General features: G+C 37.6%; 1 long non-coding RNA gene across 1 annotated transcript in view; it reads left to right on the plus strand.

Moving 5' to 3' along the window:
- Positions 1-5,911, plus strand: part of LOC110482340 (uncharacterized) — a 39,769-nt gene extending 33,858 nt beyond the window's left edge. The window contains exons 2-3 of the long non-coding RNA XR_002467401.2: positions 3,274-3,549; positions 5,710-5,911. This is a non-coding gene — a long non-coding RNA (uncharacterized LOC110482340). The remainder of the gene's footprint in view (positions 1-3,273; positions 3,550-5,709) is intronic.
- The last annotated feature ends 7,238 nt before the right edge of the window (positions 5,912-13,149 follow it).

A 13,149-nucleotide genomic window follows, 5' to 3' on the forward strand; every position in this document is an offset into this window, starting at 1 on the left:
ATCCTTTCTTAAAGTGAATTAATTTTGGATTATATATATTTTTTATTTGCAAATCATACTCTTCTGCCATACTGAGCCCATTCACTAGATCTTGCTTTTGGTTTTATTCCTAAGCCATCCCCAGGGCACAGAGCTCTTTCATAGCATCAAAGATTAGGCTGGCATGATTCATGAAGCAAACCACAGGAACTAGCAGAAATCTGTAAGCAATCTGAAATCAACAGGGACTCTATACGTCATCTAACTGTGGTACCCTGTTCCATCTGCAGTGCTCAAGAGAAAAATGAACCTGAAAACAGTTCATGTTGAAAAGACACTGTTGGAGAAGGTGAACAGAATACTTGGAGGCAAGGAATGAAGTGTCCAAGGAGACACAAGGTTTGCTGGAGCAAAACTTCACAAGAATAACAGAGAAAAAATTGTCAATTGGAATTGACCTAGCCCTAATAGATCAGATTCAAAGGGCACCAAGATCAGTAGGATCTTTCCCATTTGTCATGATAAAACTGAATTCTATTTCAATGCAAGCAGCAAGAACAAAAAAGTGTGTTTTAATAGAGGGATAGTTTCTTGTTGATTGTCCTATTGTACAGCAAAAGCAGTTCCTAGATGTCCCTGTAAGGTCCCTGCACCTACTTTGAGAAAATAAATGCAGCAGTTAATGGCTATAGTCAAACAGACTCCTCTGGGATAGCCTAAGATGTGTAATTTTTTTCCCAAAGTTCTCTACTTTTTCAGGGGCTAAATATGTTGTTTGTGCTCCATTGGAATTACACCATTTCTAAGCATGTAATTGGAGGAGGAGTTGCCAATTTCTAAATTTAAAAAAGAAAGAAAAAGAATTTAGTATCTGATGTTGACAAGAACAGTAGGCCTTGCAGACAGAATTGTCCTTCATAAAATTGTTCCCTACAGTGATGTCTTTCAGAAGCTGATAAAGCCTTTATAAAATTCTTCTTATATGTTACTTCTGCACATTTCTTCTCCTGAAGCCTGTCCCTAAATACTTACGCTTCAGCAAAGAAATTAATTTGCAACCCAGCTGACGTATAGCCAGTATATTTCCAGTGAAAATCAACGCCATTACTGTGATACAAATTGGTTGATAGTAGCTCTAATATTTATGTAGGTGTTTGTACAGACTTAGTCCTGTTCCTGAGATAGAGTACAACATGAACCAGCCAGAAACCTTTGCAGCAGATATCTCTCATTGTAGGTGGAAAGCATGTAGCTGTTTGATTAGTCTGTCCCAAAAGTAAATTAGAAATCTCTTGAACTAGTCCAGCTGTCTTGGACAGCACATTTGTGGAGGACAAAGACCAACACCACCCCAGCCCTCTTATCCACTCTCCACCAGCATCCTTTCAGCCTTCTGGTTTGTGGATTTTGGGGTGTAGGAGAGGTATTTCAAAGATCTATAAATCTTCCCCTTTAACACCCTGTTCATATCTAGATGGCCACAAGGAGATGTGAGAATTTCTGCCACCCTTTAGCATTGTGAATACACACTGTCCAAGTCACAGTTCACAAATAATATAAGCTCAATGTAACAGCAGGTAGAAATATATGGCAATTTTTTGGCTAGTTCTTTCTTTATCACAAGTGCTCTTGAGGCTATGTTTCCTTTCCTTTCCTTTTTTTTTTTTAAATAGAATTTATTCTTCTCATGATAGAAAGCAAATTAAATATTCAGCCAATAAAGATAAAGCACAAACTTCAGGATAGAAGCTTCTACTATGGATGTTCCCAGTGAGTGATATCTTACTCTTGCATAATCTGTTGACTATCAGAATTTTTAGTAATATATATATATGTATATAATAACCATTTTAAAGGTAATTTATTATATAAAATATAGTAGTGATAATGAAGAACTCTGGTGGTAGCCATTGCTTTGAGATGAAAGAAAAGCTACAATCATTTTTGTTGCCTCAAATTACACTTGTCAGTGAAGATTTATTCACCATTATACTGTTTTCATAAAGTTTAGCTGTTTGAATCCCAGTATGGTTTATAGCAAACAATTTTTATTTATTACATTATCAGTATGTTTATTGACTGTGTCTGACATATTTTCATATTTTTAAAGTGAAATATCTCACAGCTTTTGACAATGCTAAAGGTTTTATCCAAAGCCAGCCAAATGAAAATAAAAACTCTGTTTTTCTTTAGCAGCAAACTAAAACTCTGTTTTTCTTTAGTGGGGCTTTCATCTAAGTGTGTGTCCAAGTGTTCATCAAAGTCTCATTAGTGCTTGTCTTGCAAGATGGCATCAAACTGAATCCATGGCACTTTAGCAGAATACTCAGAAGCCAAGGATAAGGCTTCAGCCGGCAATACAGAACTATGTGCCTTGGGGAAAATATTTTGAAAATAATATCATGAAACCAACTAATTAAACTCTTGCAGTTTTCTGCAGCTTCTTGCCAGCCCATTTGTACTGAATAGAAAGGAATTACTCATATGTGTATCCCCAGCAGAGCAGAAATTCCCTGAAGGATAAACATACACCTCTGTGTAATAAAACGCCTAAGCTAATATTGGGTGAGAGAGATGTGGAGACAGGAGTTAATAAGCATCTGGACTCTATGACACATTACCACAACTCTTCCACTTGAACTCCAAACCAATATATCTGTTCAGCTCTACTTTCTCCTTAGAGTTGCATCAGTTATTTGGAGATGGCCTAGGGATCCCAGTCACACCATAACAGACACTTCTTGTGGGACCATTTGCTGTGAACTGGTTTACCTAAAAAAGGACTCTCCTCACTCTTGGTGTGTTTCCTTGCAGCAAATTTAAAATTATTCTTTGCCTCATCTATTTGAACTTCATCCTATATTAGGCCAAGCTTCACACCCTAGTCCTCTAGACTTTCTGGATTATAGTCTGCTCGGTGGACTCATCAGTAAGAGTAGCATCACCATCATCCAGTTCAGCAAGAAAGATACTGAAGCCTACAGCAGCAACGTTTTCATTTCATCTAATCTTTAAATCTGTGCACATAGGTTATTCATGTGTCTGAATGATGAAAATGATAGTTATCCATTGCAAGTGATATGTTGCTGGTCCCCTGTGCTATCCCAGTCCAGTCTGGAAGAAATAAATGCTGGAGCCTGTCTTTCCTCTAGCAGAAGGAAAGGAGCCAGGGACAATCACCCTTTGTCATGATCTCTGAGTGATGATGAAAACTAAGCAATTAATCTAATCCCATTAACTGAGTCATGGAAAGGTGTCTTATGAGTTTATTTATCTATCTTTCTGTCACCACAGAGGCAGAGAGGAGGGAAGTCAAGACCCTGGGTTTTACTACCCTGAAGATTCTACATATGAGCTAATCCAAATGAGAAGATTCTAGGATTTCACTGGACAGGACACACCTGCAAGAATCAGAACAAGGAATGGAAGGAACATAAGAAGAAAGAAAACAGGATGAAATATGTACTGAATAAAGCTGTACACTGAATCTGGAGTCTGACAGTAGTCCTATGCTTAATCACCTTTATACATAATATTATATGATTATGATTAGCAAGTCAAAGAAAGCAGGTAAAAAAAGGATTTTTTTATTTTCAATGTCATGAAATTTAGTTGTTGCATTGATTTGTTTTCTGAAAAGGTCTACTGTCATACTAGAATATTTAGTGGGAGATATCATAACAATAAATACTGTCTGCTGAATGTTCTCAATTACCTTGCTAACCAGGGAACCAGAGAGTATTCAGGGAAAAATTAATCTGTTGATGCTGAAGTCAGATATGACAGTACAAAATATTTTAGTGTCTCCAGGTTTATGTCTTGTGACTGTGGAGACAGCCCTTGACTGCAGAGCAAAGCTACTTTGGGCAATATTGTGTATGCTTTCATAGTCCCTCTTTGAGAAATCTCATTGCTGAGTTAAGAGGAGACTGACCAGTGAACTTCAATAACACATCTGAAAGTAATGAACTTATGCTAATGCATCCCATCTGGTAGAGAATTTTTCTAAAATGGGTTAGTAGACATGACTGATAGGTCTACTCCATGGCTGGAGCACCTGTAGGATCTGTTATCTCAGGGTGTCCTAGAGAGTATTTCAGATAAGGTGCAGACAATGCACTTTCTCCTTCACTAAAGTGTAGACTGTGCCCCAAATGGTCCATATTTGTAATTTCTTTCTCTCTTATTTTTAATTTCCACCTCTTTTTCTTTCTCTTGAGAAAATATATCCTGTGTATAAATTAAAACCCTAGTTTCTTTCATTCAGCTAAATGCAGGCAAGGACAGGGAGGTGAGCAAAGAAAAGAGAAAAACAATTGTCTTATTTTGATGATGGTTCATGAAGAGACAGGAATCCATGTTGTTTCTAAGACCCTTACTATAAAAAATAAGAAGCAGGGGAAAATATGATTGACTGGAAATATTTGTTCTGGGTTTGTGACTATGCTATTCAAGCATTTTTTTCCAGTTGTAAATTAATACCAGACAGACCTTCAAGGCAAAAAGTATATCTATGTGGAAAAGTTGTAATGACTTGGGTTTATTACTTAGCTTCACATTTTACTTGGGATTCTTACCTACACCTAATTTATATAACTTTCACACTTGAGAACTTTTTTATTTTAAATGTCTCTGTGAAGAGATTGAGTGCATGATCAGGGTATGAATGTTGTAATCTCTCTGGTTTTATGTTTTCACATTAGTGAAGAAATTTCTCAAACTATCAATGAGAAATGTCAGAGATGCCAACACTGTAACTCTGGAGTTGTTTTTCCTTGTTAATGACACTGTTGCTCCAGTGTCCTCCAAGGTTAAGCACCTTCATATGAATTTGACATTTTTCTTTAGTATAGTATATTAATTTGACTCAAAATGAAGAAAAGGGGGACTATCACAAGTTCTTCTGAATCAGGGCCCTGACTGAGAAATAGGGGAAGCCTTGTTGTTACTGAGAAGACCTACATTTTGAGGACCACTGGATTGTAATTGTAATTCTATTATATTGCATATTTTCAGAGGCCTTAACCCACTGCATGCTTTATAATCTGCAGAATGGGTTTTGTCCAAATTCTATAATAAAAAAATTTAGGTTAGGTAAGTGATAGATTGCTTTCTTTTAATTAAACTTCACTTAGCCATACCTTAAAAAATATTTTAAATATCTCTATATCCTTTTTAATTAAGTCAGGCCACTTATTACTCTATGAAAGCAGTGAATTGAATGGCAAACCATAGTAATATTAATATAAAATAATGGGGACTGTGAGCCAGGACTTCATGGCAAAGGCTGCCAGTAGTATCTTATGAGGAAAAGGATCATCAGACCACAGAGGGATGTGATCCTTTCCCTCTACTCAGTACTGGGGAAAATACCTGAAGTGCTGGGTCCAGTTCTGAGCTCCCCAGCAGAAGAAAGACATGGACATGCTGCTTTGAGTCCAACAAAGGGACATGGAATCACAGAATTGGTAAGGTTAGAAAAAATGTTTAGGATCATCAAGTCTCAGCACCAACCTAGTGATACCACCATGTACACCAATAAACCATGTCCTCAAGTTTTCTGAGTGCTTCCAGGAATGGTGACTACACCACTTCCTTGGGCAGTCTGTTCAAATTATTTACAACCCTTTCTATGAAGGACTGGATCCTAATGTCTAATTCAAACTACTTCTGGAGTAACTTGAGGACATTTCCTCTTGTCCTATTAAGGTATTTCTGTTTTTTACAAAGGTGTTCCTGGGACTGGAGCATCTTTTATATGGGAGTGATACAGCTGGAACAGTTTCAGCCTGGAGAAGAGAAGACTCAGGAGTATCCCATCAACATATTTAAATACCTGATGGCAGAGAATGAAGATGAGGGAGCCAAGATGTCCTCACTTGTGCCCAGTGACAGCACAAAAAGCAATGGGTACCAAATGAAAAAAATTTAAAAAAAAAAAAAAAAGAAAAGAAAACTGAGCACAAGGAGGCACTTTTCATATTGTGGAAGTGGGCAAGTGGTCAAACACTAAAAGAGAGCAGAAAAGTTGTGGAGTTTCTGTCTTTGGAGATACTCAATAGCTGCCTGGACATAGACCTGGGAAACTCACTCTAGCTCTGCTTGAGCAGAAGGTTGCACCAGATGATCCTGATATTTTCTTTCCAATCAGAATTATTCCGTGATTTTAGAGAGTGTTTTATATTCATTTATGCCTTATCTTCAACTTGCACTAAAACTTCTGACAAGTTGTCTCAGGCAGTTTCTTTTTAAATATATGTCATTAGGAATGTGCTGCTTGTAAGCCATCTGATGCAATGCAAAAAATCTGAGGATGTCTCAACATCTCAGGTTTTCTGAATGAGACAGTTTAAAATTAACTACCACTTTGAATTGCTAGTCACATTCACATCCCAGAAGAGATGGACAACTCTACTCTGCCAATGGAAGAAAAAACATTGTCCCTCTAAAGAGACTATGCTTTGCATGACTAAGATGACTAGAGAATCCTGGCCATTTGTGCAACTATTTCATGCAGATGATGCCAGTGTAGCTGATTTAAAATGCATTAAATGTGAAAAGTTGGAGAAACAAATACAGCATGAATATTAATTTCAATTCCTAATCATAATCAGGGGTAATCAAACCCAGTAACATAATTTTGGCTGAGTTCCACAAGTTTCTCTTTTTTTAGATCATCCTGTGAATTGAATGTGCCAATAATGAAAACCAAAAAAAATCTGACACCAGCACAGTGATTGAAAAGTGTCTCCTACCCCCAGACATTTAGCATATAGCAGCAGATCAGCATAGCAACATTTTCAAGGGAAGCAATCTCTATTTAACAGCCTGAGTTATGAATCTGAACAATATCTAGAACAATCTGTATTTTCATATAGAGTATACAAACTAATTTATATTAGATTTAACAACATTTTCTTTTCTCAGGCTGAAATAAACAAACTTATTCTGTACATAGCACCATGGTCAAGATGCTTGTATCCCATCCAGCCTGGCTGAAAAGGGAGAGACCCTACCTTGTGGGGCTCACAGTGATATGGTGTAACAAGCCCTCCCTAGCACAGTTACTGGTGTGTGATGACTGAAACAATTCTTGTATATGTTTGAACTAAGGCTTTAATTCTTTGAAACTCGCAAGTCTGGTCCCACTCTCTGCTCATCCAGCAAGCCCAAGTATGTTCTTCCAGAGCCTTTTTACTCTTGGCAGCTAACCCATCCAAAAAGGGAAGTCATTATGGGGCCCTGAAGTATTTCACCACCAAAATCTTCCTCGCTCAGCACCAGGGCCACCACAAATGATATGGCTGACCATCAGAAGCCAGGGAAAGAGCAAATGTTTCTGGAGCTATGGTGCTGTTAAGCCAGGGATGGGCGAAATTACTCGTATGACTTCAGAAGGCAAATGATTGTTTATTCAAAAGCACCTCTCTCTTTTCTAGACAGCATCATGAACATTAATTCTATTGGTCTTAAAGTAAAATCATCTCACTTGATTGGTACACTGGACTTAGGTCAGTGTGGTAGAACATATCTATAAACAATATGAATGGCAAACAAGGTAATATAGGAAGATAGTTTACATTCCTCCTGGACTTTTTCCCAGGCTTAGCCTGGCAGAAATCTTTTTCTCTCTGACTGAACTGAGAATATCTACAGAGCTGGACAGTGAATGATGAAGCTGAGAACATCATCTTTTGAGTCTCAAGTTCTATGTGGTCATGTAAACCTGAATGCCTGAAGATGCCTGTTGGCAGCATCTTCTTCCTAGATCTATTTAGGAAATTTTAGCAAGTACTTGTTTTAACGTCAGAATGTAACAGCACCTTATAAAAGCTTTCTGTAAGAGATACAGGTGGCTCCTGTATGTCTACTCCCATTTAAAATATCTTTTGTGGTTGCTATTCATCCTGTTTAATTACATTTTTAAATAGTAGTTTTATTTTTTTCTGTGACAGGACTAGTTTTTATATGTAAGTATCCTGGCCAGTCTGGGTTCAAGAAGGAGGATCAGATGGTCAACAGGTGGTGAGCAATTGCATTGTGCATCACTTTTTCCCTCCCTTTTTATTGTTATTACTGTATTTTACTTTTTTCAATTATTAAACTGTTCTTATCTCAACATACAAGTTTTACTTTTATTCTACTCCCCATTCCACCAGGATGGGGTGGGAGGAGTGGGAGGGCGAGTGAGCAGCTGTGTGGTGCTTAATTTCCAGCTAGTCTTAAAATCATGAAAATAAGCTTAGATATATTGTAAAGACAGTTTAACAACTTTTTATATCAGATAATTAAAATAGCATGTTTTGAAAATGTTTAAACATTCCCCAATGAACAAAATCCTGTTAAATCTTCCTTGTGTACATAATTTTCTTCAGATTAGTATGCTTCATCTTTATTTTGAGAAAGAACAATTTTGAAACCTAAAAAAATCTACAGAATGATTCTTGCCTTCCCCTTTCCCTTCTGGAAACCTTTAAGAATTATGTGAAATTTTGAACAAGTGAATGGAAGCCAACTACATTGATACATCCACTATGATTTACTATGGTTTTTTATTCCCTTTTGTGCCCCCTGCAACAGGTTATGAAAGTGAGTTCCCAAAATGTTAACAATGTGTGGTGTGAAGAGGCAATTTGAGAAAGATGGTGTCAGTGAACAACAGATTTGCACATCTGCTTCTTAGACCTCCATACAAACACCTCCTCATACTGGAAAAGTACCCTGAATGCGTTACGGAGCCTCGTTTGAGTGACAGCATGAACACTATTGTTTTTTTATTACTTCATGTTATACCAGAAATATTGCAAGAGTATTGTGACTCATAGTTTGTTACAGATGTTGATGTAGCTTTGCCTGTGCCTTTAGCTACGAATATTTCCTCCAGATGTCAAGATCTGCTGTGACAGGAAGCCAGCATGATTGTTTCAATACAGTCACAAATTCTCACAGACGTTAGCACCACAATGACACTGTGAAAGACTTAGTTGAGCTGTGGGATCTGGAGCTGCCAGTGGGAAGAAACAAGCTGGTAAAAGCTACGACTGACTGCAAATCTTACTGCAGACAGCTATACCCTGAGCACCTTCTCCCTCCACACATTTCCTCACATGCCTACACCATATGTCAAATGAGGCTCTGAGGTGATTAAAACAGCAATGTCCCAATGCACAAAGTAGACCATAGAAACGTTTCACAAGCAGCTCCTGCAATCTTTTGCCTTGCCCTGAAAGAAAATAAGAGGCCCTTTATTTGAAGCAGATGATTTCACTCAGCTGCCCATTGTCATGTCTGTCTTTGTCATGTCTTTCTTTTAACTGTATTGTCACAGTTAATTTACATACCATTGACAAATATGAGTACTGAGAATTTCTGGTCCCAGTGTCCATTACCATGCTTTTATCCTGTCAGTGTCATCTGCTGTCAAGTTTAGCAAATTCTCTGTCTTCGTGTAATCGCTTCATACTTATTCAGCCTCCTCATGATTTTGGCTGGGAACAACATCTTCACAAAAAAATTGGCCATTGTTTCCTAGCCAGTATCACTTCCTTTTGGCTAAGACCATCTCAGTGCCATTCACTGATGCGTAGACCACAAGGTACCTTTGCTTACCATCTTCTCAGTTTCCTCTTTGGACAGAACTTTGCCTGTCAGCACATACTTCATTTCCCCAACAGCCCCTAGTGAGCTACACTACAAAAGCTGCTGTAAATCCCAGGCAACATTTTAAACTCATTTCTATCTGTCTTAACTTACCACACCGACTATTTTACTTGGAAACATGGGATCGCATTTAAGGGAGTTATCCATCATTCTTTAAAGAAAAAGTTTGAACCTGTATTCACAATGGCAGTGAATCTCGGTGGTCAATTTAAGTAGTTCCTTTTGAGAGGTGCAGTGCATTAAATTTGTTACCAGTGAGAACTTGTATGGCAAAACTCCTGTGTTCCTCCAGTTGGCCAAGTGTCTTGTGGTAGCTATGTATGACCCCAAATATTTGTTTTCTCATTACAAATGCCATGCCTTATAATTTTTTCTTCAAGTATTTTGTAACTCAAAAGACAAATCATCCACACAGCATCTCCGAGGAGACCAGAATAAATCATCTGAGCCCTGGAATGCAGAGATTCTTTGTCTGAACAGATCTTGCTGTCTGAGTGGCATAAAGGTCTTGACCCTGTGCTGATATTCCAGGTGTGTTTATCCTCTTCCTATGAGGGTTCTTCAGAGATCAGCAGCAGGTTGCACCTTCACATGTGTTGGGGTCCAGATGACTGAAACATTGGGAGAAGATGGTCTTGAGTCCAGGCTCAGGTCTGGTTTTGGCAAAAGTCAGCTCTCACAGTGAAAATAAAATATGTGTAACAATAATAGACCCTATTGCAAAGTTGTGATGGCTAGTTCAAAAACGACAAGCTCTTTCATCAAAACTAGAGACTTATTTTTAATTTTTTTTTAATGCAACTGCACGGGTATTTATTATTTTTAGTCACTTTGACATTGAGTTGAAACTGGCATCATCAAAACTGATTTAATGTCATAATTATCTTGTTTTATGTTTTTCTTATGCGATTGTGATAATTAATTTACAGTTAAAAATGAAGTTTTTCTTTTATTGAATGCCTGATTTTCACACTCACAGGGAGATGGTTTTCCAGAATGCCTGTCTCAGCTCCTGCTGATGTTGAAATTTTCTAGCGGGGTTAGGAAAATCAAAATAAGAATGAGTCTGTCTCTAGGATAATTCAGGCTGCTCCCCTGACTCCAGTAAAGGACGTAATTCAGTATTTGTCTCAGATTAATTTTCTTTAAAATCCAGGTGGACCTCAGATTTAGTGTTGAATAGCATTAGATGTCAGAAAACTCTTTTTTTCCCAGGTTGGAGAAAAACAGCTTTAAAAGGGGCAAATAAAGGGAACACTACAAAACAGTGGAAACAGGAGCACATATGGCCATATACAGGACAGGAAACCTGGGTTTGCATAGAGCTGTGACCTGAACCACTACTTCCAATAAGAATATTGTAACCCAATCAAATTTTAAACACATAAAATTTGTGACATATTGAAGAAAGGATTTTAGAGAGAAAAAAAATCTTTTCTGATCTCAGTTCTACTTAGAAATACTTATTTACATCAGTTGATTATCTTGTTCTTATTACAAATATAACTTACTATTAATTTAAAGGATACTTTCAAAAAGACAGAAGATATGTTGAAAAGTACACAGTTAACTGACAAAATGCAATTTCTTTCAGCCTCCCCTGAAATGTGCCAATCGTTACTGCAAACGGTAGAAAGCCTAGAGAGGAACCATTAAAGGATCCAGGCAGCTCTTCACTGCCATATAATCCTTTACACCTCATTAACCTCAATATCATTTACATAAACTGCTGAACTTTAACACTGCCTCCAATAAAATTTGCAAAATACATGTAAAGGTCAAGATAACAAATTACAAAACTATAAAATCAATTTCTTACTGAAAGGATACTTTGCCAATCATCTCATGGTAATTTGCTTGCCATGGGAGAAGAAAACGATGACATGAATGAAATTATGCTGTGCCTTAATTGTTCACTTAGAGATTTTCATGCACTTTGTCTTTCCGTCATGAAATGTTCCTGGGAAGCTGGCATATATTTTCTAGGTGTTGTGAAGTCTCCTTTACAACTTAATTCCGTTGTTAGGTACTATCTGATGGAAGATGCCTCTTCCTTGGTAAGAAGTGAATGGAGGAATTTTATGAGCAAGTACTATAGGTTGCTTGTCTTGTAATAGCACCCAGTTAGTAATATTCAAGCCAGAGTTTACCTGGTGGAAATATATTAATCTAAATAGCTTTCAGCAACACAATTAAAAATAAACTCTTCCAGGTTTTTTATAAGGTATTGTCATCTACACAGGATCTGGAGGAAAAAAAAGCAGCAAGATTTCTTGGTAGATAGTTTACCTCTCTATATGGTTCTTTCTGCATTAATTTTGAAATCCAAATCCTGTCATACACAATTACAAAAGTAAATGTCAAGTTATCTTTAGAACTTTTCTAGAACATTGTGGGACCAGAAAAGAAAAGTGAACGTTTTTCAGGCTGCAGATTTTGCAAATATCAGAAGTTAAATTCTCACTAAGGTAATGACCTACTGTTTAGCCCATATGTTTGTTGTTCAAAAATGTTGAAAAATAGGATTATATAATGAAATTTTAGACTGCACTGCCTAGTCAGGCTGTTTATTTGAGCTGATATTTTGAGACAGTTTCTTAGGGATCAGCCTCCTGTTGTTTCCTGTTTGCATGCAGTATGACTCAGTCCTCATGCCAACTTGAAGCTTTTCTACTTAATTTGGAAAGTTCAGTATTAAGACTGCTCTTTTAAAAAGGCTGCATGTACCTTATAAACAATGCCTCCTTTATTTCTGAATTAGCACCAAACAAACTAGTGCCAAACCAGCTGCTGCTGCTGCTGCTGGATATTCTTGAGGCATCACTCTGTCCCATCCAAAAGAGTTACTTCCCGCTTCACTAAAAGGATCTGGGTGGTTTGGCTGGGTGGAGAGTTCAATGCCTGAAAAGCCATGGCCTTATCTGCCAGGAAAAGTGTCAATATTCTACTAAGTATACAGGCCTGTCTGACTGCTGAAGGACTCAGTTTTTCTGTATTCTGGGCTCCCGTAAATACTTTGGCCCCACATGAAATGCTGGTCCTAAAAAAGTGAGGCATCCTACTCTTACAACTGCCTGCAAAAGCTCCCACCAAGGCCTGAGAGCACCTTGTTTTCAGTGAGGTGCTTGTCTTCTCTACGACTTTCATGCTGCCAAATGGGGCTGAAAGAAGCCAAAGGGCTGGAAACAGACAGGGCAGAATCAGGAGTGAGACAGACTGACAGAGTTACACAGGAATTGTTTTTTTTTATAGCAAGCATCTGTCTATAGGAGACAATTTATAAAATAATTGTAGTAAAAACAAAGCAAGGTAAGTTGAAGTGGGCTAAGGCACCATAAAAACCTAACAGGTTCTTTGCGTGTTTTGAAGGAAAAAATGTCAGGTTGAAGTAAGACGCGCTCTATTGAAAAATAATATGAAAGTATTTTACATGAAATTGAGTGTTCATTCATTTTACAGTAAGGTGATTTTTGAATTGAAGGCAGTTTTAACTTTGTAAACAAAATTTTC

This window comes from Lonchura striata, chromosome 1 (genome assembly GCF_046129695.1).
Source record: "Lonchura striata isolate bLonStr1 chromosome 1, bLonStr1.mat, whole genome shotgun sequence".
NCBI lineage: Eukaryota > Metazoa > Chordata > Aves > Passeriformes > Estrildidae > Lonchura > Lonchura striata.